Below are 26,160 nucleotides of genomic sequence, written 5' to 3' on the forward strand. Positions count from 1 at the left end.
AGACGAGTGAGGGTTATAAGTTTTTTGCGTAAGTCTACTAACGGGTGCGATCATACCAGCACTAATGCACCGAATCCTATCAGAACTCTGCAGTTAAGCGTGCTTGGGCGAGAGTAGTACTAAGATGGGTGACCTCCCGGGAAGTCCTCGTGTTGCACCCCTCGTTTTACTTTTTTCAATTATTTTTTTGCCGTTATTATCATTATTTTATTTATTTTGCGCCGGTGAGGGGAAAGCTCTTTCCGGCGCGCACGCGATGGCCACCTTTCGGAGCTGGGTGAGCACATTTTCAGGCCCAAAATCCATCGTTTTGACCTCCAGGCACGCCGTTTCCATCCGTACTCTACACTGAAAGCGTTTTTAAGGAGTTTTCGGCTCATTCTATTGCATTTAATCGTTGTATTGTGTGTTTTATTTATTTGGTGGAACTTGGACACGTCTGAGTACCGAATCCCATCACTATGCAGGCCAGTTCAGTTAGACGAGTGACGGTTATAAGTTTTTTGCGTAACTCTTCTAACGGGTGCGATCATACCAGCACTAATGCACCGGATCCCATCAGAACTCCGCAGTTAAGCGTGCTTGAGCGAGAGTAGTAATAGGATGGGTGACCTCCTGGGAAGTCCTCGTGTTGCACCCCTCGTTTTACTTTTTTCAATTATTTTTTTGCCGGTGAGGGGAAAGCTTTTTCCGGCGCGCACGCGATGGCCACCTTGCGGAGCTGGGTGAGCACATTTTCGGGCTCAAAATCCATCGTTTTGACCTCCAGGCACGCCGTTTCCATCCGTACTCTACACTGAAAGCGTTTTTAAGGAGTTTTCGGCTCATTCTATTGCATTTAATCGTTGTATTGTGTGTTTTATTTATTTGGTGGAACTTGGACACGTCTGAGTACCGAATCCCATCACTATGCAGGCCAGTTCAGTTAGACGAGTGAGGGTTATAAGTTTTTTGCGTAACTCTTCTAACGGGTGCGATCATACCAGCACTAATGCACCGGATCCCATCAGAACTCCGCAGTTAAACGTGCTTGGGCGAGAGTAGTAATAAGATGGGTGACTTCCTGGGAAGTCGTCGTGTTGCATCCCTCGTTTTACTTTTATCAATTATTTTTTTGCCGTTATTATTATTATTTTATTTTTTGCGCCGGTGAGGGGAAGGCTCTTTCCAGCGCGCACGCGATGGCCACCTAGCGGAGCTTGGTGAGCACATTTTCGGGCTCAAAATCCATCGTTTTGACCTTCAGGCACGCCGTTTCCATCCGTACTCTACACTGAAAGCATTTTTAAGGAGTTTTCAGCTAATTCTATTGCATTTAATCGTTGTATTGTGTGTTTTAATTATTGGGTGGCACGTGGACACGTCTGAGCACCGGATCCCATCACTATGCGGGCCAGTTGAGTTAGACGAGTGAGGGTTATAAGTTTTTCGCGTAACTCTACAAACGGGTGCGATCATACCAGCATTAATGCACTGGATCCCATCAGAAATCCGTAGTTAAGCGTGCCTGGGCGAGAGTAGTACTAGGATTGGTGACCTCCTGGGAAGTCCTTGTGTTGCACCACTCGTTTTTCTTTTTTCAATTATTTTTTTGCCGTTATTATTGTTATTTTATTTTTTGCGCTGGTGAGGGGAAAGCGTTTTCTGGCGCCCACGCGATGGCCACCTAGCGGAGCTGGGTGAGCACATTTTCGGGCTCAAAACCCATCGTTTTGACCTCCATGCACACCGTTTCCATCCGTACTCTACACTGAAAGGGTTTTTAAGGAGTTTTCGGCTCATTCTATTGTATTTAATCGTTGTATTGTGTGTTTTATTTATTGGGTGGCACGTGGACACGTCTGAGCACCGGATCCCATCACTATGCGGTCCAGTTGAGTTAGACGAGTGAGGGTAATAAGTTTTTCGCGTGACTCTACTAACGGGTGCGATCATACCAGAATTAATGCACCGGATCCCATCAGAACTCCACTGTTAAGCGTGCTTGGGCGAGAGAAGTACTAGGATGGGTGACCTCCTGGGAAGTCCTCGTTTCACTTTTTTCAATTATTTTTGTGCCGTTATTATTATTATTTTATTTATTTTGCGCAGGTGAGGGGAAAGCACTTTCCGGCGCACTCGCGATGGCCACCTAGCGGAGCTGGGTGAGCACATTTCGGGCTCAAAATCCATCGTTTTGACCTCCAGGCACTCCGTTTCAATCCGTGCTCTACACCAAAAGGGTTTTTAAGGAGTTTTCGGCTCATTCTATTGTATTTAATCGTTGTATTGTGTGTTTTATTTATTGGGTGGCACGTGGACACGTCTGTGCACCGGATCCCATCACTATGCGGGCCAGTTCAGTTAGACGATTGAGGGTTATAAGTTTTTTGCGTAACTCTACTAACGGGTGCGATCATACCAGCACTAATGCACCGGATCCCATCAGAACTCAGCAGTTAAGCGTGCTTGGGCGAGAGTAGTACTAGGATGGGTGACCTCCTGGGAAGTCCTTGTGTCGCACCACTCGTTTTACTTTTTTCAATTATTTTTTTGCCGTTATTATTGTTATTTTATTTTTTGCGCTGGTGAGGGGAAAGCGTTTTCCGGCGCACACGCGATGGCCACCTAGCGGAGCTGGGTGAGCACATTTTCGGGCTCAAAATCCATCGTTTTGACCTCCAGGCACGCCGTTTCCATCCGTACTCTACACTGAAAGCGTTTTTAAGGAGTTTTCGGCTCATTCTATTGCATTTAATCGTTGTATTTTGTGTTTTATTTATTAGGTGGCACGTGGACACGTCTGAGCACCGGATCCCATCACTATGCGGGGCAATTCAGTTAGACGAGTGAGGGTTATAAGTTTTTTGCGTGACTCTACTAACGGGTGCGATCATACTAGCACTAATGCCCCGGATCCCATCAGAACCCCGCAGTTAAACGTGCTTGGGCGAGAGTAGTACTAGGATGGGTGACCTCCTGGGAAGTCCTCGTGTTGCACCCCTCGTTTTACTTTTTTCAATTATTTTTTTGCCGGTGAGGGGAAAGCTTTTTCCGGCGCGCACGCAATGGCCACCTTGCGGAGCTGGGTGAGCACATTTTCGGGCTGAAAATCCATCGTTTTGACCTCCAGGCACGCCGTTTCCATCCGTACTGTACACTGAAAGCGTTTTTAAGGAGTTTTCGGCTCATTCTATTGCATTTAATCGTTGTATTGTGTGTTTTATTTATTGTGTGGAACTTGGACACGTCTTAGCACCGAATCCCACCACTATGCGGGCCAGTTCAGTTAGACGAGTGAGGGTTATAAGTTTTTTGCGTAACTCTTCTAACGGGTGCGATCATACCAGCACTAATGCACTGGATCCCATCAGAACTCCGCAGTTAAGCGTGCTTGGGCGAGAGTAGTACTAGGATGGGTGACCTCTTGGGAAGTCCTCGTGTTGCACCCCTCGTTTTGCTTTTTTCAATTATTTTTTTGCCGTTATTAATATTATTTTTTTTTTGCGCCGGTGAGGGGAAGGCTCTTTCCGGCGCGCACGCGATGGCCACCTAGCGGAGCTGGGTGAGCACATTTTCGGGCACAAAATCCATCGTTTTGACCTCCAGGCACGCCGTTTCCATGCGTACTCTACACTGAAAGCGTTTTTAAGGAGTTTTCGGCTCATTCTATTGCATTTAATCGTTGTATTGTGTGTTTTATTTATTGGGTGGCACGTGGACATGTCTGATCTTTGGATCCCATCACTATGCGGTCCAGTTCAGTTTGACGAGAGAGGGTTATAAGTTTTTTACGTAACTCTAATAACAGGTGCGATCATACCAGCACTAATGCACCGGATCCCATCAGAACACTGCGGTTAAGCGAGCTCGGTCGAGAGTAGTACTAGGATGGGTGACTTCCTGGGAAGTCCTCGTGTTTCACCCCTTGTTTTACTTTTTTCAATTATTTTTTTGCCGTTATTATTATTATTTTATTTTTTGCGCTGGTGAGGGGAAGGCTCTTTCCGGCGCGCACGCGATGGCCAGCTAGCTGAGCAGGGTGAGCACATTTTCGGGCACAAAATCCATCGTTTTGACCTGCAGGCACGCCGTTTCCATCCGTACTCTACTCTGAAAGCGTTTCTAAGGAGTTTTCGGCTCATTCTATTGCATTTAATCGTTGTATTGTGTGTTTTATTAATTGGGTGGCACGTGGACACGTCTGAGCACCGGATCCCATCACTATGCGGGCCAGTTCAGTTATACGAGTAGGGTTATAAGTTTTTTGCATAACTCTACTAACGGGTGCGATCATACCAGCACTAATGCACAGGATCCCATCAGAACTACGCAGTTAAGAGTGCTAGGGCGAGAGTAGTACTAGGATGGGTGACCTCCTGGGAAGTACTCGCGTTGCACCCTACGTTTAAACTTTTTTCAATTATTTTTTTGCCGTTTTTATTATTATTTTATTTTTTGCGCCGGCGCGGGGATGACTCTTTCCGGCTCGCACGCGGTGGCCACCTAGCGGAGCAGGGTGAGCACATTTTCGGGCTCAAAATCCATCGTTTTGACCTCCAGGCACGCCGTTTCCATCCGTATTCTACACTAACGGGTGCGATCATACCAGCACTAATGCACCAGATCCCATCAGAACTCCGCAGTTAAGCGAGCTTGGGCGAGATTATTACTAGGATGGGTGACCTCTTGGGAAGTCCTCGCGTTGCACCCCTCGTTTCACTTTTTTTCAATTATTTTTTTGCCGTTATTATTATTATTTTATTTTTGGCGCCGGTGAGGGGAAGGCTCTTTCCGGGGCGCACGCGATGGCCACCTAGAGGAGCTGGGTGAGCTCATTTTCGGGCACAAAATCCATTGTTTTGACCTCCAGGCACGTCGTTTCCATTTGTACTCTACACTGAAAGCGTTTTTTAGGAGTTTTTGGCTCATTCTATTGCATTTAATCGTTGTAATGTGTGTTTTATTTATTGGGTGGCAAGTGGACACGTTTGAGCACCAGATCCCATCATTATGCGGGCCAGTTCAGTTAGACGAGTGAGGGTTATAAGTTTTTTGCATAACTCTACTAACGGGTGCGATCATACCAGCACGAATGGACCGGATACCATCAGAACTTCGCAGTTAAGCGTGCTTGGGCGAGAATAGTACTAGGATGGGTGACCTCCTGGGAAGTCCTCGCGTTGCACCCCTCGTTTTACTTTTGTTCAATTATTTTTTTGTCGTTATTATTATTATTTTATTTTTTTCCCCGGTGAGGGGAAGGCTTTTTCCGGCGTGCACACAATGGCCACCTAGCGGAGCTGGGTGTGCACATTTTCAGCTCAAAATCCATCGTTTTGACCTCCACGCACGCCGTTTCCATCCGTACTCTATCCTGAAAGCGTTTTTAAAGAGTTTTCGGCTCATTCTATTGCATTTAATCGTTGTATTGTGCGTTTTATTTATTGGGTGGCACGTGGACACGTCTGAGCACCGGATCCCATCACTATGTAGGCCAGTTCAGTTAGACGAGTGAGGGTTATATGTTTTTTGCGTAACTCTACTAACGGGTGCGATCATACCAGTACTAATGCACCAGATCCCATCAGAACTCCGCGGATAAGCGAGCTTGGGCGAGAGTAGTACTAGGATGGTTGACCTCCTGGGAAGTCCTCGTGTCGCAACCCTCGTTATACTTTTGTTCAATTATTTTTTTGCCGTTATTATTATTATTTTATTTTTTGCGCCGGCGCGGGGAAGACTCTTTCCGGCGCGCACGCGGTGGCCACCTAGCGGAGCTGGGCGAGCACATTTTCGGGCTCAAAATCCATCGTTTTGACCTCCAGGCACGCCGTTTCCATCCGTATTCTACACTAAAATGTTTTTAAGGAGTTTTTGGATCATTCTATTGCATTTAATCGTTGTATTGTGTGTTTTATTTATTGGGTGGCACGTGGACACGTCTAAGCACCGGATCCCATCACTATGCGGGCCAGTTCAGTTAGACGAGAGAGGGTTATAAGTTTTTTTCGCAACTTTACTAACGGGAGCGATCATACCAGCAGTAATGCACCGGATCCCGTCAGAACTCCGCAGTTAAGCGTGGTTGGGCGAGAGTAGTACTAGGATAAGTGACCTCCTGGGAAGTCCTCGTGTTGCACCCGTCGTTTTACTTTTGTTCAATTATTTTTTTGCCATTATTATTGTTGTTTCATTTTTTGCGCCGGTGAGGGGAAGGTTCTTTCCGGCGCGCAGGCGGTGGCAACCTAGCGGGGCTCGGTGAGCACATTTTCGGGGTCAAAATCCATCGTTTTAACTTCCAGGCACACAATTTCCATCCGTACTCTACACTGAAAGCGTTTTTAAGGAGTTTTCGGCTCATTCTATTGCATTTAATCGTTGTATTGTTTGTTTTATTTATTGGGTGGCACGTGGACACGTCTGAGCACCGGATCCCATCACTGTGCGGGCCAGTTCAGTTAGACGAGTGAGGGTTATAAGTTTTTTGCGTGACTTTACTAACTGGTGCGATCATACCAGCACTAATGCACCGGATCCCATCAGAACTCCGTAGTTAAGCGTGTTTGGGCGAGAGTAGTACTAGGATGGGTGACCTCCTGGGAAGTCCTCGTGTTGCACCCCTCGTTTTACTTTTGTTCAATTATTTTTTTGCCGTTATTATTATTATTTTATTTTTTGCGCCGGTGACGGGAAGGCTCTTTCCGGGGCACACGCAGTGGCCACCTAGCGGAGCTGGGTGAGCACATTTTCGGGCTCAAAATCTATCGTTTTGACCTCCAGGCACGCCGTTTCCATCCGTACTCTACACTGAAAGCGTTTTTTAGGAGTTTTCGGCTCATTCTATTGCATTTAATCGTTGTAATGTGTGTTTTATTTATTGGGTGGCACGTGGACACGTTTGAGCACCAGATCCCATCTCTATGCGGGCCAGTTCAGTTAGACGAGTGAGGGTTATAAGTTTTTTGCGTAACTCTACAAACGAGTGCGATCATACCAGCACTAATGCAATGGATCCCTTCAGAACACCGCGGTTAAGCGTGCTTGGGCAATAGAAGTACTAGGATGGGTGACCTCTAGGGAAGTCCTCATGTTGCACCCCTCGTTTTACTTTTGTTCAATTATTTTTTTGCCGTTATTGTTATTATTTTATTTTTTGCGCCGGTGAGAGGATGGCTCTTTCCGGTGCGCACGCGGTGGCCACCTAGCGGAGCTGGGTGAGCACATTTTCGGGCTCAAAATCCATCGATTTGACCTCCAGGCACGCCGTTTCCATCCGAACTCTACACTGAAAGCGTTTTTAAGGAGTTTTCGGTTCATTCTTTTGCATTTAATCGTTGTATTGTGTGTTTTATTTATTAGGTGGCACGTGGACACGTCTGAGCACCGGATCCCATCACTATGCGGTCCAGTTCAGTTAGACGAGTGAGGGTTATAAGTTTTTTGCGTAACTCTACTAACGGGTGCGATCATACCAGGACTAATGCACAGGATCCCATCAGAACTACGCAGTTAAGCGTGCTAGGGTGAGAGTAGTACTAGGATGGGTGACCTCCTGGGAAGTACTCGCGTTGCACCCTACGTTTTACTTTTTTCAATTATTTTTTTGCCGTTATTATTATTATTTTATTTTTTGCGCCGGTGAGGGGAAGGCACTTTCCGGCGCGCACATGATGGCCACCTAGCGGAGTTGGGTGAGCTTATGTTCGGGCTCAAAATCCATCGTTTTGACCTTCAGGCAGGCCGTTTCCATCTGTACTCTACCCTGAAAGCGTTTTTTAATAGTTTTCAGCTCTTTTTATTGGATTTAATCGTTGTATTGTGTGTTTCATTTATTGGGTGGCACGTGGACACGTCTGAGTACCGGATCCCATCACTATGCGGGCCAGTTCAGTTAGACGAGTGAGGGTTATAAGTTTTTTGTGTAACTCTACTAACGGGTGCGATCATACCAGCACTAATGCAACGGATCCGATCAGAACCCCGCGTTTAAGCGTGCTTGGACGAGAGTAGTACTAGGATTGGTGACCTCCTGGGAAGTCCTCGTGTTGCACCCCTTGTTTTACTTTTGTTCAATTATTTTTTTGCCGTTATTATTGTTGTTTTATTTTTTGCGCTGGTGAGGGGAAGGCTCTTTCTGGCGCGCACACGGTGGCCACCTAGCGGAGCTGGGTGAGCACATTTTCGGGCTCAAAATCCATCGTTTTGACTTCCAGGCACGCCGTTTCCATCCGTACTCTACACTTAAAGCGTTTTTAAGGAGTTTTCGGCTCATTCTATTGCATTTAATCGTTGTATTGTGTGTTTTATTTATTGGGTGGCACGTGGACACGTCTGAGCGCCGGATCCCATCACTATGCGGTCCAGTTCAGTTTGACGAGTGAGGGTTATAAGTTTTTTGCGTAACTCTACTAACGGGTGCGATCATACCAGCACTAATGCACCGGATCCCATCAAAACTTCGCAGTTAAGCGTGCTTGGGCGAGAGTAGTACTAGGATGGGTGACCTCCTGAGAAGTCCTCGTGTTGCACCCCTCGTTTTACTTTTGTTCAATTATTTTTTTGCCGTTATTATTATTATTTTATTTTTTGCGCCGGAGAGGGGAAGGCTCTTTCCGGCGCGCACGCGGTGGCCACCTAGCGGGGATGGGTGAGCACATTTTCGGGCTCAAAATCCATCGTTTTAACCTCCAGGCACGCTGTTTCCATCCGTACTCTACACTGAAAAGCGTTTTTAAGGAGTTTTCGGCTCATTCTATTGCATTTAATCGTTGTATTGTGTGTTTTATTTATTGGGTGGTACGTTGAAACGTCTAAGCACCGGATCCCATCACTATGCGGGCCAGTTCAGTTTGACGAGTGAGGGTTATAAGTTTTTTGCGTAACTCTAGTAACGGGTGCGATCATACCAGCACTAATGCATAGGATCCCATCAGAACTCAATAGTTAAGCGCGCTTGGGCGAGAGTATTACTAGGATGGGTGACCTCCTGGGAAGTCCTCGTGTTGCAGCCCTCGTTTTACTTTTGTTCAATTATTTTTTTGCCGTTATTATTATTATTTTATTTTTTGCGCCGGTGAGTGGAAGGCTCTTTCCGGCGCGTACGCGGTGGCCACGTAGCGGAGCTGGGTGAGCACATTTTCGGGCTCAAAATCCTTCGTTTTGACCTCCAGGCACGCCGTTTCCATCCGTATTCTACACTGAAAGCGTTTTGAAGGAGTTTTCGGCTCATTCTATTGCATTTAATCGTTGTATTGTGTGTTTTATTTATTGGGTGGCACGTGGACACGTCTGAGCACCGGATACCATCACTATGCGGGCCAGTTCAGTTAGACGAGTGAGGGTTATAAGTTTTTTGCGTAACTCTACTAACGGGTGCAATCATACCGGCACTAATGCACCGGATCCTGTCAGAACTCCGCAATTAAGCGTGCTCGGGCGAGAGTAGTACTGGGATGGGTGACCTCCTGGGAAGTCCTCGTGTTTCACCCCTCGTTTTACTTTTGTTCAGTTATTTTTTTGTCGTTATTATATTATTTTATTTTTTGCGCAGGTGAGGGGAAGATTCTTTCAGGCGCGCACGCGGTGGCCACCTAGAGGAGCTGGGTGAGCACATTTTCGGGCTCAAAATCAAACGTTTCGACCTCCAGGCACACCGTTTCCATCCGTATTCTACACTAAAAGCGTTTTTAAGGAGTTTTTGGCTCATTCTTTTGCATTTAATCGTTGTATTGTGTGTTTTATTTATTGGGTGATACGTGGACACGTCTGAGCACCGGATCCCATCACTATGCGGGCTAGTTCAGTTAGACGAGTGAGGGTTATAAGTTTTTTGCGTAACTCTACTAACGGGTGCGATCATTCCAGCACTAATGCAACGGATCCCATCAGAACCCCGCGGTTAAGCGTGCTTGGACGAGAGTAGTACTAGGATTGGTGACCTCCTGGGAAGTCCTCGTGTTGCACCCCTTGTTTTACTTTTGTTCAATTATTTTTTTGCCGTTATTATTGTTGTTTTATTTTTTGTGCCGGTGAGGGGAAGGCTCTTTCTGGCGCGCACACGGTGGCCACCTAGCGGAGCTGGGTGAGCACATTTTCGGGCTCAAAATCCATCGTTTTGACCTCCAGGCACGCCGTTTCCATCCGTACTCTACACTTAAAGCGTTTTTAAGGAGTTTTCGGCTCATTCTATTGCATTTAATCGTTGTATTGTGTGTTTTATTTATTGGGTGGCACGTGGACACGTCTGAGCGCCGGATCCCATCACTATGCGGTCCAGTTCAGTTTGATGAGTGAGGGTTATAAGTTTTTTGCGTAACTCTACTAACGGGTGCGATCATACCTACACTAATGCACAGGATCCTGTCAGAACACCGCAGTTAATCATGCTCGGGCGAGAGTAATACTGGGATGGGTGACCTCCTTGGAAGTCCTCGTGTTGCACCCCTCGTTTTACTTTTGTTCAATTATATTTTTGCCGTTATTATTATTATTTTATTTTTCGCGCTGGTGAGGGGAAGGCTCTTTCCGACGCCCACGCGGTGGCCACCTAGCGGAGCTGGGTGAGCAGATTTTCGGGCTCAAAATACATCGTTTTGACCTCTAGGCACACCGTTTCCATCCGTACTCTACACTGAAAGCGGTTTTAAGGAGTTTTCGGCTCATTCTGTTGCATTTAATCGTTGTATTGTGTGTTTTATTTATTTGGTGGCACGTGGACACGTCTGAGCACTGGATCCCATCACTATGCCGGCCAGTTCAGTTAGACGAGTGAGGGTTATAAGTTTTTTGCGTAACTCTACTAACGGGTGTGATCATTCCAGCACTAATGCATCGGTAATATGTGTTGAATGTTATACATTCAAGCCCCTTAATTTACATATGTTAAGCTCATAGTTTTGTTATAATTTGATGTTTTGTGTTGTTTTTGTGTTTTCTTGTATTTTACAGGTTTTAGAAGAAAAACCGATCAAATTCCAAGATTATAATGAAGTCAGCAAACTCACTTTTATTTAAACTCCAAATCAATTTTGAATTTAAGGAAAGAGAAGTTGGCAAAAATTTGTTATCTTTGGAAAGAATCCAGAATGAGCACGTCTCAGTAACTTAATCATAACTTTCGGCTCATGCATCAGATTGTAACGAAATTAGTGGCGTTAGAAAGCTAATAATAAAGGTAACAAATATGTCAGAAATAGGTTTTTCCTAATTCGGATGTTTTCCATGCCAAAATCGCCCTGCAATAAAAGACCGCAAATCTGTACGAATTTTGGAATCCTTTTCCTACTTGGATAGAAATTTCACAAAAGGAAAAGACTTGTAATTACTCTATTTGGACTAGAAGACCTACTTAGAATTGTAATAGGAATTCTAGAGCTTCTAGAGCTTCTCTAATCCCTATAAATAGGCCTCTAGCCTTTGAAGAAAGACACACAAGCTTTGAGGAAGAATCAAAGGTTCCATCAAGAAGGAGGTTCTTCCTAGTTTTTATTTTATTTATTTATTTATTTTTTGTATGTATATAATTTTAGTTTATATTAGTTGTATGTGTTGAATGTTATACATTCAAGCCCCTTAATTTACATATGTTAAGCTCTTAGTTTTGTTATAATTTGATGTTTTGTGTTGTTTTTGTGTTTTCTTGTATTTTACAGGTTTTAGAAGAAAAACTGATCAAATTCCAAGATTATAATGAAGTCAGCAAACTCACTTTTGGATAGATTCAAACTCCAAATCAATTTTGAATTTAAGTAAAGAGAAGTTGGCAAAAATTCGTTATCTTTGGAAAGAATCCAGAATGAGCACGTCTCAGTAATTTAATCATAACTTTTGGTTCAAGCATCAGATTGCAACAGAATTGATGGCGTTGGAAAGCTAATAATAAAGGAAACAAATATGTTAGAAATAGGTTTTTCCTATTTCGGATGTTTTCCATGTCAAAATTGCCCCGCAATAAAAGACCACAAATCTGTACGAATTTTGGAATCCTTTTCCTACTTGGATAGAAATTTCACAAAAGGAAAAGACTTGTAATTACTCTATTTGGACTAGAAGACCTACTTAGAATTGTAATAGGAATTCTAGAGCTTCTAGAGCTTCTCTAATCCCTATAAATAGGCCTCTAGCCTTTGAAGAAAAGACATACAAGCTTTGAGGAAGAATTAAAAGCTACATCAAGAAGGAGGTTCTTTTTAATTTTTATTTTCTTTATTTATATATTTTCTGTATGTATATAACTTTATTTTATATTAGTTGTAGCTAATACTTTATTTAGAGCTCAATTGAAGCCCTAATCATGTCTCTTTAAGTTTTTCAATTTGCTTTGCTACAATTTATATATTGATGTTTAACTTGATTAATTCTAGTTTCTTGAATTCCTTGCATGTTTATGTTTGGCCATCATATGCATGTGGTATGGATTTGTTATTTATGTCAATTTGGATGACCGAGTCCTGGGCATAATAGAGTAACAAAAGAACCCCGACACAGGTTCTTGGATTAATCAACATAAAGACAACTGGAATAGATACCATATTCCAATCTGAGTGTGTTTACCGATTTCCATAGATTTATGCTTCCTTGAAGAACAACTTAGTAGATACCACGCTAAATCCTTCAAGGAATAAAAGAGTTAGAGTAGATACCATGCCTAACTCGTTGTTTAGGGAAATCAATAGCTTTAGGAGAAGATACCATTCCCTTGTGGCTGGTAAGCATTAAGCATCATGTTACGATTGTAGTATTGTGCATATTGTGAATCTTATTTGAGTATGATTAGCGGTGAATATCGAAGCCCTACCTTTTCTTCATAGCATTTTTAATTCAATCTTTTATCTCGTCTTATTCAACATATCGCTTTTAGGAATTTCTCTTTAAATACAATTTATACCAATCCTCGTGGGAATGATCTCGTATTTGCCTGCTATACTATTGTTTTGATCTTGTGCACTTGCGAGTAAAACGTACAAGTATTTGCCTATTTATTTAGGTAGATATTTGCACAACAACCGGATCCCATCAGAACTCCGCAGTTAAGCGGTGCTTGGGCGAGAGTAGTACTGGGATGGGTGACCTCCTGAGAAGTCCTCGTGTTGCACCCCTAGTTTTACTTTTTTCAATTATTTTTTTGCCGTTATTATTATTATTTTAGTTTTTGCGCCAGTGAGGGGAAGGCTCTTTCCGGCGCGCACGCGGTGGCCACCTACTGGAGCTGGGTGAGCACATTTTTGGGCTCAAAATCCATCGTTTTGACCTCCCGGCACGCCGTTCCATCCGTACTCTACACTGAAAGCGTTTTTAAGGAGTTTTCGACTCTTTCTATTGCATTTAATCGTTGTATTGTGTGTTTTATTTATTGGGTGGCACGTGGACACGTCTGAGCACCGGATCCCATCACTATGCGGGCCAGTTCAGTTAGACGAGTGAGGGTTATAAGTTTTTTGCGTAACTCTACTAACGGGTGCGATCATACCAGCACTAACGCACCGGATACCATCAGAACTCCGCAGCTAAGCGGTGCTTGGGCGAGAGTAGTACTAGGATGGGTGACCTCCTGGGAAGTCCTCGTGTTGCACCCCTCGTTTTACTTTTTTCAATTATTTTTTTGCCGTTATTATTATTATTTTATTTTTTGCGCCGGTGAGGGGAAGGCTCTTTCCGGCGCGCAAGAGGTCTCCACCTAGCGGAGCTGGGAGAGCACATTTTCAGGCTCAAAATCCATCGTTTTGACCTCCACGCATGCCGCTTCCATCCGTACTCTACACTGAAAGCGTTTTTAAGGAGTTTTCGGCTCATTCTATTGCATTTAATCGTTGTATTGTGTGTTTTATTTATTGGGTGGCACGAGGACACGTCTTAGCACCGGATCCCATCACTATGCGGGCCAGTTCAGATAGTCGAGTGAGGGTTATAAGTTTTTTGCGTAACTCTACTAACGGGTGCGATCATACCATCACTAATGCACCGGATCCCATCAAAACTCTGCAACTAAGCAGTGCTTGGACGAGAGTAGTACTAGGATGGGTGACCTCCTAGGAAATCCTCGTGTTGCACCCCTCGTTTTACTTTTTTCAATTATTTTTTTGCCGTTATTATTATTATTTTATTTTTTGCGCCGGTGACGGCAAGGCTCTTTCCGGCGCGCACGCGGTCTCCACCTAGAGGAGCTGGGAGAGCACATTTTCAGGCTCAAAATCCATCGTTTTGACCTCCACGCATGCCGATTCCATCCGTACTCTACACTGAAAGCGTTTTTAAGGAGTTTTCGCTCATTCTATTGCATTTAATCGTTGTATTGTGAGTTTTATTTATTGGGTGGCACGTGGACACGTCTGAGCACCGGATCCCATCTCTATGCGGGCCAGTTCAGTTAGACGAGTGAGGGTTATAAGTTTTTTGCGAAACTCTACTAACGGGTGTGATCATACCAGCTCTAATGCACCGGATCCCATAAGAACTCTACAACTAAGCGGTGTTTGGACGAGAGTAGTACTAGGATGGGTGACCTCCTAAGAAGTCCTCGTGTTGCACCCCTCGTTTTACTTTTTTCAATTATTTTTTTGCCGTTATTATTATTATTTTGTTTTTTGTGCCGGTGACGGGAAGGCTCTTTTCGTCGTGCACGAGGTGGCCACATAGCTGAGCTGGGTGAGCACATTTTCGGGCTCAAAATCCATCGTTTTTATCTCCAGGCACGCCGTTTCCATCCGTACTCTACACTGAATGCGTTTTTAAGGAGTTTTCAGCTCATTCAATAGTATTTAATCGTTGTACTTTGTATTTTATTTATTGAGTGGCACGTGGACACGTCTGAGCACCGAATCCCATCACTATGCGGGCCAGTTCTGTTAGACGAGTGAGGGTTATAAGTTTTTTGCGTAATTCTACTAACGGGTGCGATCATACCAGCACTAATGCAACGGATCCCAACAGAACTCCGCAGTTAAGCGGTGCTGGGGCGAGAGTAGTACTAGGATTGGGTGACCTCCTGGGAAGTGCTCGTGTTGCAACCCTCGTTTTACTTTTTTCAATTATTTTTTTGCCGTTTTTATTATTATTTTATTTTTTATGCCGGTGAGGGGAAGGCTCTTTCCGGCGCGCATGCGGTGGCCACCTATTCGAGCAGGGTGAGTACATTTTCGGGCTCAAAATCCAACGTTTTGACCTCCCGGCACGCCGTTTCCTTCCGTACTCTACACTGAAAGCGTTTTTAAGGAGATTTCGTCTCATTCTATTGCATTTAATCGTTGTATTGTGTGTTTTATTTATTGGGTGGCACGTGGACACGTCTTAGCTCCGGATCCCATCCCTATGCGGGCCAGTTCAGATAGACGAGTGAGGGTTATAAGTTTTTTGCGTAACTCAACTAACGGGTGCGATTATACCAGCACTAATGCACCGGATCCCATCAGAACACTACAGTTATGTGTGCTTGGGCGAAAGTAGTACTAGGATGGGTGACCTCCTGGGAAGTCCTCGTGTTGCACCCCTTTTTTTACTTTTCTCAATTATTTTTTTGCCGTTATTATCATTATTATTTTATTTTTTGCGCTGGTTGAGGGATTGCTCTTTCCGGCGCGCACGTGGTGGCTACCTAGCGGAGCTGGGTGAGCACATTTTCGGGCTCAAAATCCATCGTTTTGACCTCCAGGCACGCCGTTTCCATCCGTACTCTACACTGAACGCATTTTTAAGGAGTTTTCGGCTCATTCTATTGCATTTAATCGTTGTATTGTGTGTTTTATTTATTAGGTGGCACGTGGACACGTCGAAGCACCGGATCGCATCACTATGCGGGCCAGTTCAGTTTGACGAGTGAGGGTTATAAGTTTTTTGCGTAACTCTACTAGCGGGTGCGATCATACCATCACTAACGCATCGGATCCCATCAGAACTCCGCAGTTAAGCGTGCCTGGGTGAGAGTAGTATTAGGATGGGTGACCTCCTGGGAAGATATCGTGTTGCACCCTTAGTTTTACTTTTTTCAATTATTTTTTTGCCGTTATTATTGTTTTTATTTTATTTTTTGCGTTGGTGGGGCCAGGCTCTTTCCGGCGCGCACGCGGTGGCCACCTACCGGAGCTGGGTTAGAACATTTTCAGGCTCAAAATCCATCGTTTTGACCTCAAGGCACGCCGTTTCCTTCCGTACTCTACACTGAAAGCGTTTTTAAGAAGTTTTCGGCTCATTCTATTGCATTTAATCGTTGTATTGTGTGTTTTATTTATTGGGTGGCACGAGGACACGTCTTAGCACCGGATCCCATCACTATGCGGGCCAGTTCAGATAGTCGAGTGAGGGTTATAAGTTTTTTGCGTAACTCTACTAACGGGTGCGATCATACCAGCACTAATGCACCGGATCCCATCAGAACACTACAGTTATGCGTGCTTGGGCGAGAGTAGTACTAGGATGAGTGACCTCCTGGAAAGTCCTCGTGTTGCACCCCTTTTTTTACTTTTTTCAATTATTTTTTTGCCGTTATTATCATTATTATTTTATATTTTGCGCTGGTTGAGGGATTGCTCTTTCCGGCGCGCACGCGGTGGCCACCTAGCGGAGTTGGGTGAGCACATTTTCGTGCTCAAAATCCATCATTTTGACCTCCAGGCACGCCGTTTCCATCCATACTCTACACTGAAAGCATTTTTAAGGAGTTTTTGGCTCATTCTATTGCATTTAATCGTTGTATTGTGTGTTTTATTTATTGGGTGGCACGTGGACACGTCTGAGCACCGGATCCCATCACTGTGCGGGCCAGTTCAGATAGTCGAGTGAGGGTTATAAGTTTTTTGCGTAAATCTACTAACGGGTGCGATCATACCAGCACTAATGCACCGGATCCCATCAGAACACTACAGTTATGCGTGCTAGGGAGAGAGTAGTACTAGGATGGGTGACCTCCTGGGAAGACATCGTGTTGCACCCCCAGTTTTACTTTTTTCAATTATTTTTTTGCCGTTATTATTATTATTATTTTATTTTTTGCGCCGGTGAGGGGAAGGCTCTTTCCGGCGCGCACGCGGTGGCCACCTACCGGAGCTGGGTTAGAACATTTTCAGGCTCAAAATCCATCGTTTTGACCTCAAGGCACGCCGTTTCCTTCCGTACTCTACACTGAAAGCGTTTTTAAGGAGTTTTCGGCTCATTCTATTGCATTTAATCGTTGTATTGTGTGTTTTATTTATTGGGTGGCACGAGGACACGTCTTAGCACCGGATCCCATCACTATGCGGGCCAGTTCAGATAGTCGAGTGAGGGTTATAAGTTTTTTGCGTAACTCTACTAACGGGTGCGATCATACCAGCACTAATGCACCGGATCCCATTAAAACTCTGCAGTTAAGCGTGCTTGGGAGAGAGTTATACTAGGATGGGTGACCTCCTGGGAAGTCCTCGTGTTGCACCCCTCGTTTTACTTTTTTCTATTATTTTTTTGCCGTTATTATTATTATTATTTTATTTTTTTGCGCCGGTGGGGGGAAGGCTCTTTCCGGGGCACACGCGGTGGCTACCTAGCGGAGCTGGGTGAGCACATTTTCGGGCTCAATATCCATCGATTTGACCTCCAGGCACGCCTTTTTCATCCGTACTCTACACTGAAAGCATTTTTAAGGAGTTTTCGGCTCATTCTATTGCATTTAATCGTTGTATTGTGTGTTTTATTTATTGGGTGGCACGTGGACACGTCTGAGCACCGGATCGCATCACTATGCGGGCCAGTTCAGTTTCACAAGTGAGGGTTATAAGTTTTTTGCGTAACTCTACTAGCGGGTGCGATCATACCATCACTAATGCACCAGATCCCATCAGAACTCCGCAATTAAGCGTGCTCGAGCGAGATTAGTATTAGGATGGGTGACCTCCTGGGAAGACATCGTGTTGCACCCCTAGTTTTACTTTTTTCAGTTATTTTTTTGCCGTTATTATTATTATTATTTTATTTTTTGCGCCGGTGGGGGGAAAGCTCTTTCCGGCGCGCATGCAGTGGCCACCCAGCGGAGCTGGGTGAACACATTTTCGGGCTCAAAATCCATCGTTTTGACCTCCAGGCACGCCGTTTCCATCCATACTCTACATTGAAAGCATTTTTATGGAGTTTTCAGCTCATTCTATTGCATTTAATCGTTGTATTGTGTGTTTTATTTATTGGGAGGCACGTGGACACGTCTGAGCACCGGATCCCATCACTATGCGGGCCAGTTCAGATAGACTAGTGAGGTTTATAAGTTTTTTGCGTAAATCTACTAACGGGTGCGATCATACCAGCACTAATGCACCGGATCCCATCAGAACACTACAGTTATGCGTGCTAGGGAGAGAGTAGTACTAGGATGGGTGACCTCCTGGGAAGACATTGTGTTGCACCCCCAGTTTTACTTTTTTCAATTATTTTTTTGCCGTTATTATTATTATTATTTTATTTTTTGCGCCGATGAGGGGAAGGCTCTTTCCGGCGCGCACGCGGTGGCCACCTACCGGAGCTGGGTGAGCACATTTTCAGGCTCAAAATCCATCGTTTTGACCTCCAGGCACGCCGTTTCCTTCCGTACTCTACACTGAAAGCGTTTTTAAGGAGTTTTCGGCTCATTCTATTGCATTTAATCGTTGTATTGTGTGTTTTATTTATTGGGTGGCACGAGGACACGTCTTAGCACCGGATCCCATCACTCTGCGGGCCAGTTCAGATAGTCGAGTGAGGGTTATAAGTTTTTTGCGTAACTCTACTAACGGGTGCGATCATACCAGCACTAATGCACCGGATCCCATTAAAACTCTGCAGTTAAGAGTGCTTGGGAGAGAGTTGTACTAGGATGGGTGACCTCCGGGGAAGTCCTCGTGTTGCACCCCTCGTTTTACTTTTTTCAATTATTTTTTTGCCGTTATTATTATTATTATTTTATTTTTTTGCGCCAGTGGGGGGAAGGCTCTTTCCGGGGCGCATGCGGTGGCTACCTAGCGGAGCTGGGTGAGCACATTTTTGGGCTCAATATCCATCGATTTGACCTCCAGGCACGCCTTTTTCATCCGTACTCTACACTGAAAGCATTTTTAAGGAGTTTTCGGCTCATTCTTTTGCATTTAATCGTTGTATTGTGTGTTTTATTTATTGGGTGGCACGTGGACACGTCTGAGCACCGGATCGCATCACTATGCGGGCCAGTTCAGTTTCACAAGTGAGGGTTATAAGTTTTTTGCGTAACTCTACTAGCGGGTGCGATCATACCATCACTAATGCACCAGATCCCATCAGAACTCCGCAATTAAGCGTGCTCGGGCGAGATTAGTATTAGGATGGGTGACCTCCTGGGAAGACATCGTGTTGCACCCCTAGTTTTACTTTTTTCAATTATTTTTTTGCCGTTATTATTATTATTATTTTATTTTTTGCGCCGGTGGGGGGAAAGCACTTTCTGGCGCGCATGCGGTGGCCACTCAGCGGAGCTGGGTGAGCACATTTTCGGGCTCAAAATCCATCGTTTTGACCTCCAGGCACGCCGTTTCCATCCATACTCTACATTGAAAGCATTTTTATGGAGTTTTCGGCTCATTCTATTGCATTTAATCGTTGTATTGTGTGTCTTATTTATTGGGAGGCACGTGGACACATCTGAGCACCGAATCCCATCACTATGCGGGCCAGTTCAGATAGACGAGTGAGCTTTATATGTTTTTTGCGTAACTCTACTAACGGGTGCGATCATACCCGCACTAATGCACCGGATCCCATCAGAACACTACAGTTATGCGTGCTTGGGAGAGAGTAGTACTAGGATGGGTGACCTCCTGGGAAGTCCTCGTGTTGCACCCCCAGTTTTACTTTTTTCAATTATTTTTTTGCCGTCATTAGTATTATTATTTTATTTTTTGCACCGGTGAGGGGAAGGCTCTTTCCGGCGCGCACGCGGTGGCCACCTAGCGGAGCTGGGTGAGCGCATTTTTAGGCTCAAAATCCATCGTTTTGACCTCCAGGCACACCGTTTCCTTCCGTACTCTACACTAAAAGCGTTTTTAAGGTGTTTTCGGCTCATTCTATTGCATTTAATCGTTGTATTGTGTGTTTAGTTTATTGGGTGGCACGTGGACACGTCTTAGCTCCGGATCCCATCACTATGCGGGCCAGTTCAGATAGACGGGTGAGGGTTATAAGTTTTTTGTGTAACTCTAGTAACGGGTGCGATCATACCAGCACTAAAGCATCGGATCCCATCAGAACTCTGCAGTTAAGCGTGCTTGGGAGAGAGTAGTACTAGGATGGATGACCTCCTGGGAATTCCTCCTGATGCACCCCTCGTTTTACTTTTTTTAATTATTTTTTTGCCGTTATTATTGTTATTATTTTTTTTTTTGCGCCGGTGAGGGGAAAGCTCTTTCCGGGGCGCACGCGGTGGCTACCTAGCGGAGGTGGGTGAGCACATTTTCAGGCTCAAAATCCATCGTTTTGAACTCCAGGCACGCCGTTTCCTTCCGTACTCTACACTTAAAGCGTTTTTTAAGGAGTTTTCGGCTCATTCTGTTGCATTTAATCGTTGTATTGTGTGTTTATTTATTGGGTGGCACGTTGACACGTCTTAGCACCGGGTCCCATCACTATGCGGGCCAGTTCAGATAGACTAGTGAGGGTTATAAGTTTTTTGCATAACTCTACTAGCCGGTGTGATCATACCAGCACTAATGCACCGGATCCCATCAGAACTCCGCAGTTATGCGGTGCTTGGGCGAGAGTAGTACTAGGATGGGTAACCGCCTGGGAAGTCCTCGTGTTGCACCCCTCGTTTTACTTTTTTCAATTATTTTTATTATTTGATGTGTGTTTTAATGAGTACTCGCGAGCGCACAAATCGTTTGCAATATAACGTGTACAAGTACGAGGTCGAATCCACAGGGAAATGGTCAAATGTTGGTGTCTTGTTTAATCAACTTCATTTTATCCTAGTTCCAAAGGTTTGGGGATTGATTCATGAGCAAAAGACGGAATAAAAGAGGTGGAATGAAATATGCAAATTAAAAGGAACTAAGGCTAAGGAATCTACCAAACCAAATCCAACAACTCACACTCTTAGTTTCCACTTGAACACCCTAAGAACATTAAGCTTAAGGTGTCATTCAAGTTTCTCAACCACGTACTCTAGAACCATTAAATGAATCCAACTCAAAGATAAATCATATAGAGTACCCATTTGAAATCAAATCATCCAATATATCCATTCAATGAACAAATCACAATGGATATCATCATTCAAACCGATAAAACAATGTATCCATCGGTTGAAACACATTAAATGTCCTATATCTACCAACAACCACATTCATTGCAAAAGATAAAGCATTTAAATGAATGGAACTTGAATAACAAATATGATATATCATCAAATGTGCAAGAATTATAACAAGAGTGTGAGTGTCATCAATGGAAAGGTTTCATCCTCAACCTTAGTTGAGGTTACTAGCCATCCATGACTAAGAACACTACAAGAAAATGAAGAACAACCATGGAAATAAAAGGAAAGCTTTACAAAAAGAAAGTGTCTAAGAACAAAAGCTACTGGAATACACTACAAAATGCATGAAATTAAACCTAGCTACTGTTCTCTGAACTCTCTCTACAAGGAGGTATGGCTATGGCTTTTATAGAAGGAAATTAGGGCTAGAAACCCATGTAAAATGACTCCTCTAACCCTTTCTATGGTTCCTCTCTTGCTAGAGACAACCAAGGTCATGCAACCAGCGTGTTCTGCTACGAAAATCAGAGGGAGAGCTGCTTTTTGTCATGGAGAAGCTCCTGATTGGGTGTTCTGGCGCGCTTCTGTAAAAGTAAGTTATGGGAAATTTCGATCGATCGACTTCGGGCAAAATTCGATTGATCGACTTTTAAGTTCGATTGATCGAGTTCTTCAGAACTTTCGAATTTTCCAAGCAATTCCACATGAATTTTGCCATTCCTCACTTATTAACCTACAAAACATAAAAACACAAAAACTAACCAAAGCATAAGAAAATAACAAGGCTAAAGGTCTAACTTATGTAAATCAAGGGGTCCAAATAGACAATATTTGACACTCATCAAATACCCCCAAACTTACATTTTGCTTGTCCCTTAGCAAAAACAAAATGGAAAACAAAATCAAAGCATGAAACATAAGTCCTCTTTCGTGGGAGAAACGATTGCATTTAGCATATGCAACAAGCCTTTTAAACCCCTAGGACTCCCTAGTGGACGAGTGAAGTCTCGTGAGGGTTTGTCAGAAATGACACCCACAAACATTGAAGTACTGAATTATCGATTGAGCAAAAATCATCATTCAAACACATGGTTCACACATCATGAGTATATTTAACAAAATGAATATCATATTATCATGTTATCAAAAATCGATCAACTCATAGATGGAAAATTGAGACAACACATGTTCAAAAGTGTAAGGTGTGAATAACATAGAGTCATAGGGTTTCGATTTTCCTCAAAGCACATATATCCAAAAATTCGCAGGACTTCCATCAAATAACCAAGGCTTATCTTACGTTTATTATTGTTTATTTATTATTTTTGTGTCGGTTGTGCAATGCTTGACTCCATTAAGCTTTCTAATTGACCCATGTAACGAGTGTTGGGCCAGTAACTCCCAAACCAGATGGTTTTATGGCACTAGATGTAAGAACATCCCTAGGGCTTAATTACTCAAGTCAAAAAGGCTACGAAGTCAAACTAGCCAAACAATCATCCAAGCTGAAATTCTCATCTTTTTGCGCGAACACCCAATGCTTAATGAGGCAAGGGGCCCAGTTACTCAATGAGAAGTCAAATTGGTGATATTATTCTAAGCAGAATTTTTATTTTTTATTATTATTTTTTTATTTTATATATATAACAGTAAGCCGAGGTTTCATCAACAAGTCATCCTACAAATCTCAAGATACATTATTTTTAATTCAAATCTCATACCCCACAGAGACAATGCTAATGTGCTTGTGATAAACAATTTAAACATGTCAAGTCTCTCTAATCCAAAGATGAGTCAAAAGATCTAAGATTTTAATGATATGCAAAATTCAAAATGTTAAACAAACCAATGAGATGCAAACCATAGTAAGATGTAACCATCCTCAACTAACAATAAGGTATATATTAACAAGTATTAACAAAGCAAACATAAAATGAAAACAGACAGAAATGTCTACCCCACCCCCATACTAGAATAACACATTGTCCCCAATGTGGCTAGAGATACAATACCGAAATGGTGATGCAAGTTGGGCACACTGCAAGAGAAGCGCTCCCCTAAACTTGAACGGCAGACACTGTCCTGAAAATCACAACTAAAACACAAGAAATAAAATCAAATGATAAGGAAAAATGATGAGGGTTGCCTCCCACAAGCGCTAAGTTTTCAGTCTTCAGCCAGACTTTCCATCCTGACGACAATCACTCCAAGTAACTCGGATCCTCTAAAAGGGTCGTCTCAACCTCCGAGCTCTGTAACTCCAAAAATGGCTTCAGTCGTTGCCCGTTCACCTTGAACGTGTTGCCATTTTTTGGATCCTCAATCTCAATAGCCCCATAAGAAAACACTGATCGAACTATGAAAGGGCCTGTCCATCGAGATCGGAGCTTCCCTAGAAAAAGATGCAAACGTGAATTGTAAAGAAGGACTTTCTGACCGGGCTCAAAGAATCGCCTCAATATGTTCTGGTCGTGAACCTTCTTTATTTGTGCTTTGTACATCCTAGCACAATCATAAGCATCATTCCTCAGCTCTTCCAATTTATTGAGTTGGAGCTTCCTCTGTGAGCCAGTCTTTGTGAGATCGAAATTCAGCTGCTTAATGGCCTAGTAGGCTCTGTGCTCCAACTCCACAGGCAGATGGCATGCTTTCCCGTACACGATACGGTAAGGTGACATGCCAATCGGTGTCTTGAAAGCTGTCCGGTATGCCCATAATGCATCGTTCAACCGGAGAGACCAATCTTTCCTTGACAAGTTTACCGTCTTCTCTAAAATCCTCTTGATCTCTCTATTTGAAACCTCCACTTGTCCACTCATCTGAGGGTGATAGGGAGTGGCAACCTTGTGCGTGATGCAATATTTCTTCATCAGCTGCTCGAAGACTCGGTTGCAGAAATGCTTTCCACCATCACTAATAATTGCTCGAGGAGTACCAAAACGAGCAAATATAGTGTCTTTTAAAAACTGAACCACAACTCTGTGGTCATTGGTCTTGCAGGCAACCGCCTCCACCCATTTGGACACGTAGTCCACTGCAACCAGAATGTACAGATAGCCGAAGGAGAGTGGGAAAGGTCCCATGAAATAGATGCCCCACACATCGAAGATCTCGACAATAAGAATGGGGTTGAGGGGCATCATATTTCGGCGTGAAATACTCCCTAGCTTCTGACAGCGCTCGCATGAAACACAATAAGTGTGAGCGTCTTGAAAGATGGTAGGCTAGTAAAAACCGCACTGCAAAATCTTTGCAGCGGTCTTCTTTGCACTGAAGTGGCCTCCACAAGCATGATCATGACAGAAGGAGATGACACTGGATTGGTCAGGCTCGGGAATGCATCTCCTAATGATCTGATCGGGACAATACTTGAACAAGAAAGGATCGTACCAGAAAAAATTCTTCACCATGGACATAAATTTGGACTTATCTTGCTGCCCCCAATGCAAAGGCATTTGACCGGTGAAAAGATAGTTCACTATGTCAGCAAACCATGGTGAGTGAGCATGAGCAATATGCATCAACTGCTCATCGGGGAAGGTCTCAGAAATGGGGACGGCTTCTTCCGTGAAGTCCACGGTAATCCTCGAGAGATGATCAGCCACCACGTTTTTCGAGCCCTTCTTGTCCCGAATCTCAATGTCGAACTCTTGTAAGAGCAAAATCCACCGGATGAGGCGAGATTTAGCATCCTTTTTGGAGAAAAGATACTTCAATGCCGCGTGATCCGAGTAGATGATGACTTTCGATCCTAGTAGGTAGGATCAAAACTTGTCTAGAGCAAATACGACTGCCAGCAGCTCCTTCTCAGTGGTCGAATAATTCAGCTGGGCATCGTTCAGAGTTCGACTTGCATAATAAATGACGTGGGGAAGTTTGTCAATGCGCTGCCCCAACACAGCTCCAACGGCATAATCGGATGCGTCACACATGATCTCGAAAGGTGTACCCCAGTTCGGGGGCCGAATGATGGGTGTGGACGTCAGAATTGCCTTCAAGGCCCCAAATGCCTTCTTGCAGTCCTCGTCAAAAATGAAAGGGGCCTCCTTCACCAACAGTTTGCATAAAGGCCGGGCGATCTTGCTGAAGTCCTGGATGAATCGCCGATAAAATCCTGCATGGCCCAAAAAAGAGCGAACCTCTTTCACCGTTCGTGGGGGCGGAAGGTTGGATATCAGATCTACCTTCGCCTTGTCTACCTCTATCCCCCGACGAGAGATGACGTGCCCGAGCACAATTCCTTGTTGTGCCATAAAGTGGCACTTCTCCCAATTGAGTACCAAGTTCTTCTCTTTACACCACTCCAAGACTAACGTGAGGTGGTGCAAACACTCCTCAAAAGATGACCCAAAAACCGAGAAGTCGTCCATAAATACCTCCAAGAAACGCTCCACCATATCAGAAAAGATGCTGATCATGCACCGCTGAAAAGTAGCGGGTGCATTGCATAAGCCAAAGGGCATGCGTCGGTAGGCGAACGTCCCGAATGGACAAGTGAAGGTCGTCTTCTCTTGGTCTTCAGGGTCCACAGGGACCTGGTTATATCCATAATAACCATCCAAAAAACAGTAATACTCGTGCCCGGCCAACCGCTCCACCATTTGATCAATGAACGGAAGAGGAAAGTGATCTTTCCTGGTGGCGGTGTTCAGCTTACGGTAGTCGATGCAGACTCTCCATCCAGACTGTACTCGAGTTGGGACCAACTCGCCTTCCTTGTTCTGCACGACCGTTACTCCAGCTCGCTTGGGCACTACATGAATGGGGCTCACCCATTTGCTGTCAGAGATTGGGTAGATGACTCCTGCATCCAACAACTTGATTACTTCTCCTCTGACGACTTCTTGCATGGTCGGGTTGAGCCTTCTCTATGGCTCCCTCGATGGTTTGGTGTCTTCCTCCAGATGTATCTTGTGCATAACCACCGAGGGGCTGATTCCCTTAATATCTTCTATGGTCCA

The 26,160-nt window shown here is 44.2% G+C and overlaps 32 non-coding genes and 8 pseudogenes across 32 annotated transcripts; all 40 read left to right on the forward strand.

Moving 5' to 3' along the window:
* Positions 1-42: 42 nt before the first annotated feature.
* Positions 43-161, forward strand: LOC133852945 (5S ribosomal RNA). Its single transcript, XR_009896125.1, has one exon. It is a non-coding gene; the product is annotated as a 5S ribosomal RNA (ribosomal RNA).
* A 360-nt stretch (positions 162-521) lies between these two features.
* Positions 522-640, forward strand: LOC133852900 (5S ribosomal RNA). The gene has a single exon (XR_009896081.1). It is a non-coding gene; the product is annotated as a 5S ribosomal RNA (ribosomal RNA).
* A 329-nt stretch (positions 641-969) lies between these two features.
* LOC133852957 (5S ribosomal RNA) lies at positions 970-1,088 on the forward strand. The gene has a single exon (XR_009896136.1). It is a non-coding gene; the product is annotated as a 5S ribosomal RNA (ribosomal RNA).
* A 358-nt stretch (positions 1,089-1,446) lies between these two features.
* LOC133852967 (5S ribosomal RNA) lies at positions 1,447-1,565 on the forward strand. Its single transcript, XR_009896146.1, has one exon. It is a non-coding gene; the product is annotated as a 5S ribosomal RNA (ribosomal RNA).
* A 358-nt stretch (positions 1,566-1,923) lies between these two features.
* Positions 1,924-2,042, forward strand: LOC133852992 (5S ribosomal RNA). Its single transcript, XR_009896169.1, has one exon. It is a non-coding gene; the product is annotated as a 5S ribosomal RNA (ribosomal RNA).
* Positions 2,043-2,387: 345 nt separating this feature from the next.
* Positions 2,388-2,506, forward strand: LOC133852895 (5S ribosomal RNA). The gene has a single exon (XR_009896077.1). It is a non-coding gene; the product is annotated as a 5S ribosomal RNA (ribosomal RNA).
* Positions 2,507-2,864: 358 nt separating this feature from the next.
* LOC133852933 (5S ribosomal RNA) lies at positions 2,865-2,983 on the forward strand. The gene has a single exon (XR_009896112.1). It is a non-coding gene; the product is annotated as a 5S ribosomal RNA (ribosomal RNA).
* Positions 2,984-3,312: 329 nt separating this feature from the next.
* LOC133853465 (5S ribosomal RNA) lies at positions 3,313-3,431 on the forward strand. Its single transcript, XR_009896566.1, has one exon. It is a non-coding gene; the product is annotated as a 5S ribosomal RNA (ribosomal RNA).
* A 357-nt stretch (positions 3,432-3,788) lies between these two features.
* LOC133853015 (5S ribosomal RNA) lies at positions 3,789-3,907 on the forward strand (annotated as a pseudogene).
* A 357-nt stretch (positions 3,908-4,264) lies between these two features.
* Positions 4,265-4,383, forward strand: LOC133852946 (5S ribosomal RNA). Its single transcript, XR_009896126.1, has one exon. It is a non-coding gene; the product is annotated as a 5S ribosomal RNA (ribosomal RNA).
* A 191-nt stretch (positions 4,384-4,574) lies between these two features.
* LOC133852949 (5S ribosomal RNA) lies at positions 4,575-4,693 on the forward strand. Its single transcript, XR_009896129.1, has one exon. It is a non-coding gene; the product is annotated as a 5S ribosomal RNA (ribosomal RNA).
* A 359-nt stretch (positions 4,694-5,052) lies between these two features.
* Positions 5,053-5,171, forward strand: LOC133852953 (5S ribosomal RNA). The gene has a single exon (XR_009896133.1). It is a non-coding gene; the product is annotated as a 5S ribosomal RNA (ribosomal RNA).
* A 358-nt stretch (positions 5,172-5,529) lies between these two features.
* On the forward strand, positions 5,530-5,648 carry LOC133852968 (5S ribosomal RNA). Its single transcript, XR_009896147.1, has one exon. It is a non-coding gene; the product is annotated as a 5S ribosomal RNA (ribosomal RNA).
* A 358-nt stretch (positions 5,649-6,006) lies between these two features.
* Positions 6,007-6,125, forward strand: LOC133852987 (5S ribosomal RNA). The gene has a single exon (XR_009896164.1). It is a non-coding gene; the product is annotated as a 5S ribosomal RNA (ribosomal RNA).
* Positions 6,126-6,484: 359 nt separating this feature from the next.
* Positions 6,485-6,603, forward strand: LOC133852799 (5S ribosomal RNA). Its single transcript, XR_009895985.1, has one exon. It is a non-coding gene; the product is annotated as a 5S ribosomal RNA (ribosomal RNA).
* A 359-nt stretch (positions 6,604-6,962) lies between these two features.
* On the forward strand, positions 6,963-7,081 carry LOC133853037 (5S ribosomal RNA; annotated as a pseudogene).
* A 359-nt stretch (positions 7,082-7,440) lies between these two features.
* On the forward strand, positions 7,441-7,559 carry LOC133852974 (5S ribosomal RNA). Its single transcript, XR_009896152.1, has one exon. It is a non-coding gene; the product is annotated as a 5S ribosomal RNA (ribosomal RNA).
* A 358-nt stretch (positions 7,560-7,917) lies between these two features.
* On the forward strand, positions 7,918-8,036 carry LOC133853009 (5S ribosomal RNA; annotated as a pseudogene).
* A 359-nt stretch (positions 8,037-8,395) lies between these two features.
* LOC133852893 (5S ribosomal RNA) lies at positions 8,396-8,514 on the forward strand. Its single transcript, XR_009896075.1, has one exon. It is a non-coding gene; the product is annotated as a 5S ribosomal RNA (ribosomal RNA).
* A 360-nt stretch (positions 8,515-8,874) lies between these two features.
* On the forward strand, positions 8,875-8,993 carry LOC133852983 (5S ribosomal RNA). The gene has a single exon (XR_009896161.1). It is a non-coding gene; the product is annotated as a 5S ribosomal RNA (ribosomal RNA).
* A 359-nt stretch (positions 8,994-9,352) lies between these two features.
* Positions 9,353-9,471, forward strand: LOC133852958 (5S ribosomal RNA). The gene has a single exon (XR_009896137.1). It is a non-coding gene; the product is annotated as a 5S ribosomal RNA (ribosomal RNA).
* Positions 9,472-9,829: 358 nt separating this feature from the next.
* On the forward strand, positions 9,830-9,948 carry LOC133852979 (5S ribosomal RNA). Its single transcript, XR_009896157.1, has one exon. It is a non-coding gene; the product is annotated as a 5S ribosomal RNA (ribosomal RNA).
* A 359-nt stretch (positions 9,949-10,307) lies between these two features.
* Positions 10,308-10,426, forward strand: LOC133853027 (5S ribosomal RNA; annotated as a pseudogene).
* Positions 10,427-12,966: 2,540 nt separating this feature from the next.
* LOC133853054 (5S ribosomal RNA) lies at positions 12,967-13,079 on the forward strand (annotated as a pseudogene).
* A 357-nt stretch (positions 13,080-13,436) lies between these two features.
* On the forward strand, positions 13,437-13,556 carry LOC133852944 (5S ribosomal RNA). Its single transcript, XR_009896124.1, has one exon. It is a non-coding gene; the product is annotated as a 5S ribosomal RNA (ribosomal RNA).
* A 358-nt stretch (positions 13,557-13,914) lies between these two features.
* LOC133853005 (5S ribosomal RNA) lies at positions 13,915-14,034 on the forward strand (annotated as a pseudogene).
* Positions 14,035-14,391: 357 nt separating this feature from the next.
* LOC133853017 (5S ribosomal RNA) lies at positions 14,392-14,511 on the forward strand (annotated as a pseudogene).
* Positions 14,512-14,869: 358 nt separating this feature from the next.
* On the forward strand, positions 14,870-14,990 carry LOC133852996 (5S ribosomal RNA). Its single transcript, XR_009896173.1, has one exon. It is a non-coding gene; the product is annotated as a 5S ribosomal RNA (ribosomal RNA).
* Positions 14,991-15,348: 358 nt separating this feature from the next.
* Positions 15,349-15,467, forward strand: LOC133852978 (5S ribosomal RNA). Its single transcript, XR_009896156.1, has one exon. It is a non-coding gene; the product is annotated as a 5S ribosomal RNA (ribosomal RNA).
* Positions 15,468-15,828: 361 nt separating this feature from the next.
* Positions 15,829-15,947, forward strand: LOC133852973 (5S ribosomal RNA). Its single transcript, XR_009896151.1, has one exon. It is a non-coding gene; the product is annotated as a 5S ribosomal RNA (ribosomal RNA).
* Positions 15,948-16,307: 360 nt separating this feature from the next.
* LOC133852988 (5S ribosomal RNA) lies at positions 16,308-16,426 on the forward strand. The gene has a single exon (XR_009896165.1). It is a non-coding gene; the product is annotated as a 5S ribosomal RNA (ribosomal RNA).
* A 361-nt stretch (positions 16,427-16,787) lies between these two features.
* Positions 16,788-16,906, forward strand: LOC133852999 (5S ribosomal RNA). The gene has a single exon (XR_009896176.1). It is a non-coding gene; the product is annotated as a 5S ribosomal RNA (ribosomal RNA).
* A 361-nt stretch (positions 16,907-17,267) lies between these two features.
* LOC133852972 (5S ribosomal RNA) lies at positions 17,268-17,386 on the forward strand. The gene has a single exon (XR_009896150.1). It is a non-coding gene; the product is annotated as a 5S ribosomal RNA (ribosomal RNA).
* Positions 17,387-17,748: 362 nt separating this feature from the next.
* LOC133852998 (5S ribosomal RNA) lies at positions 17,749-17,867 on the forward strand. Its single transcript, XR_009896175.1, has one exon. It is a non-coding gene; the product is annotated as a 5S ribosomal RNA (ribosomal RNA).
* Positions 17,868-18,228: 361 nt separating this feature from the next.
* Positions 18,229-18,347, forward strand: LOC133853001 (5S ribosomal RNA; annotated as a pseudogene).
* A 361-nt stretch (positions 18,348-18,708) lies between these two features.
* On the forward strand, positions 18,709-18,827 carry LOC133852962 (5S ribosomal RNA). The gene has a single exon (XR_009896141.1). It is a non-coding gene; the product is annotated as a 5S ribosomal RNA (ribosomal RNA).
* Positions 18,828-19,189: 362 nt separating this feature from the next.
* LOC133852976 (5S ribosomal RNA) lies at positions 19,190-19,308 on the forward strand. Its single transcript, XR_009896154.1, has one exon. It is a non-coding gene; the product is annotated as a 5S ribosomal RNA (ribosomal RNA).
* A 361-nt stretch (positions 19,309-19,669) lies between these two features.
* LOC133852982 (5S ribosomal RNA) lies at positions 19,670-19,788 on the forward strand. Its single transcript, XR_009896160.1, has one exon. It is a non-coding gene; the product is annotated as a 5S ribosomal RNA (ribosomal RNA).
* A 361-nt stretch (positions 19,789-20,149) lies between these two features.
* On the forward strand, positions 20,150-20,268 carry LOC133852959 (5S ribosomal RNA). The gene has a single exon (XR_009896138.1). It is a non-coding gene; the product is annotated as a 5S ribosomal RNA (ribosomal RNA).
* A 361-nt stretch (positions 20,269-20,629) lies between these two features.
* On the forward strand, positions 20,630-20,749 carry LOC133852963 (5S ribosomal RNA). Its single transcript, XR_009896142.1, has one exon. It is a non-coding gene; the product is annotated as a 5S ribosomal RNA (ribosomal RNA).
* The last annotated feature ends 5,411 nt before the right edge of the window (positions 20,750-26,160 follow it).

The sequence above is a fragment of the Alnus glutinosa genome, chromosome 12 (assembly GCF_958979055.1).
Source record: "Alnus glutinosa chromosome 12, dhAlnGlut1.1, whole genome shotgun sequence".
NCBI lineage: Eukaryota > Viridiplantae > Streptophyta > Magnoliopsida > Fagales > Betulaceae > Alnus > Alnus glutinosa.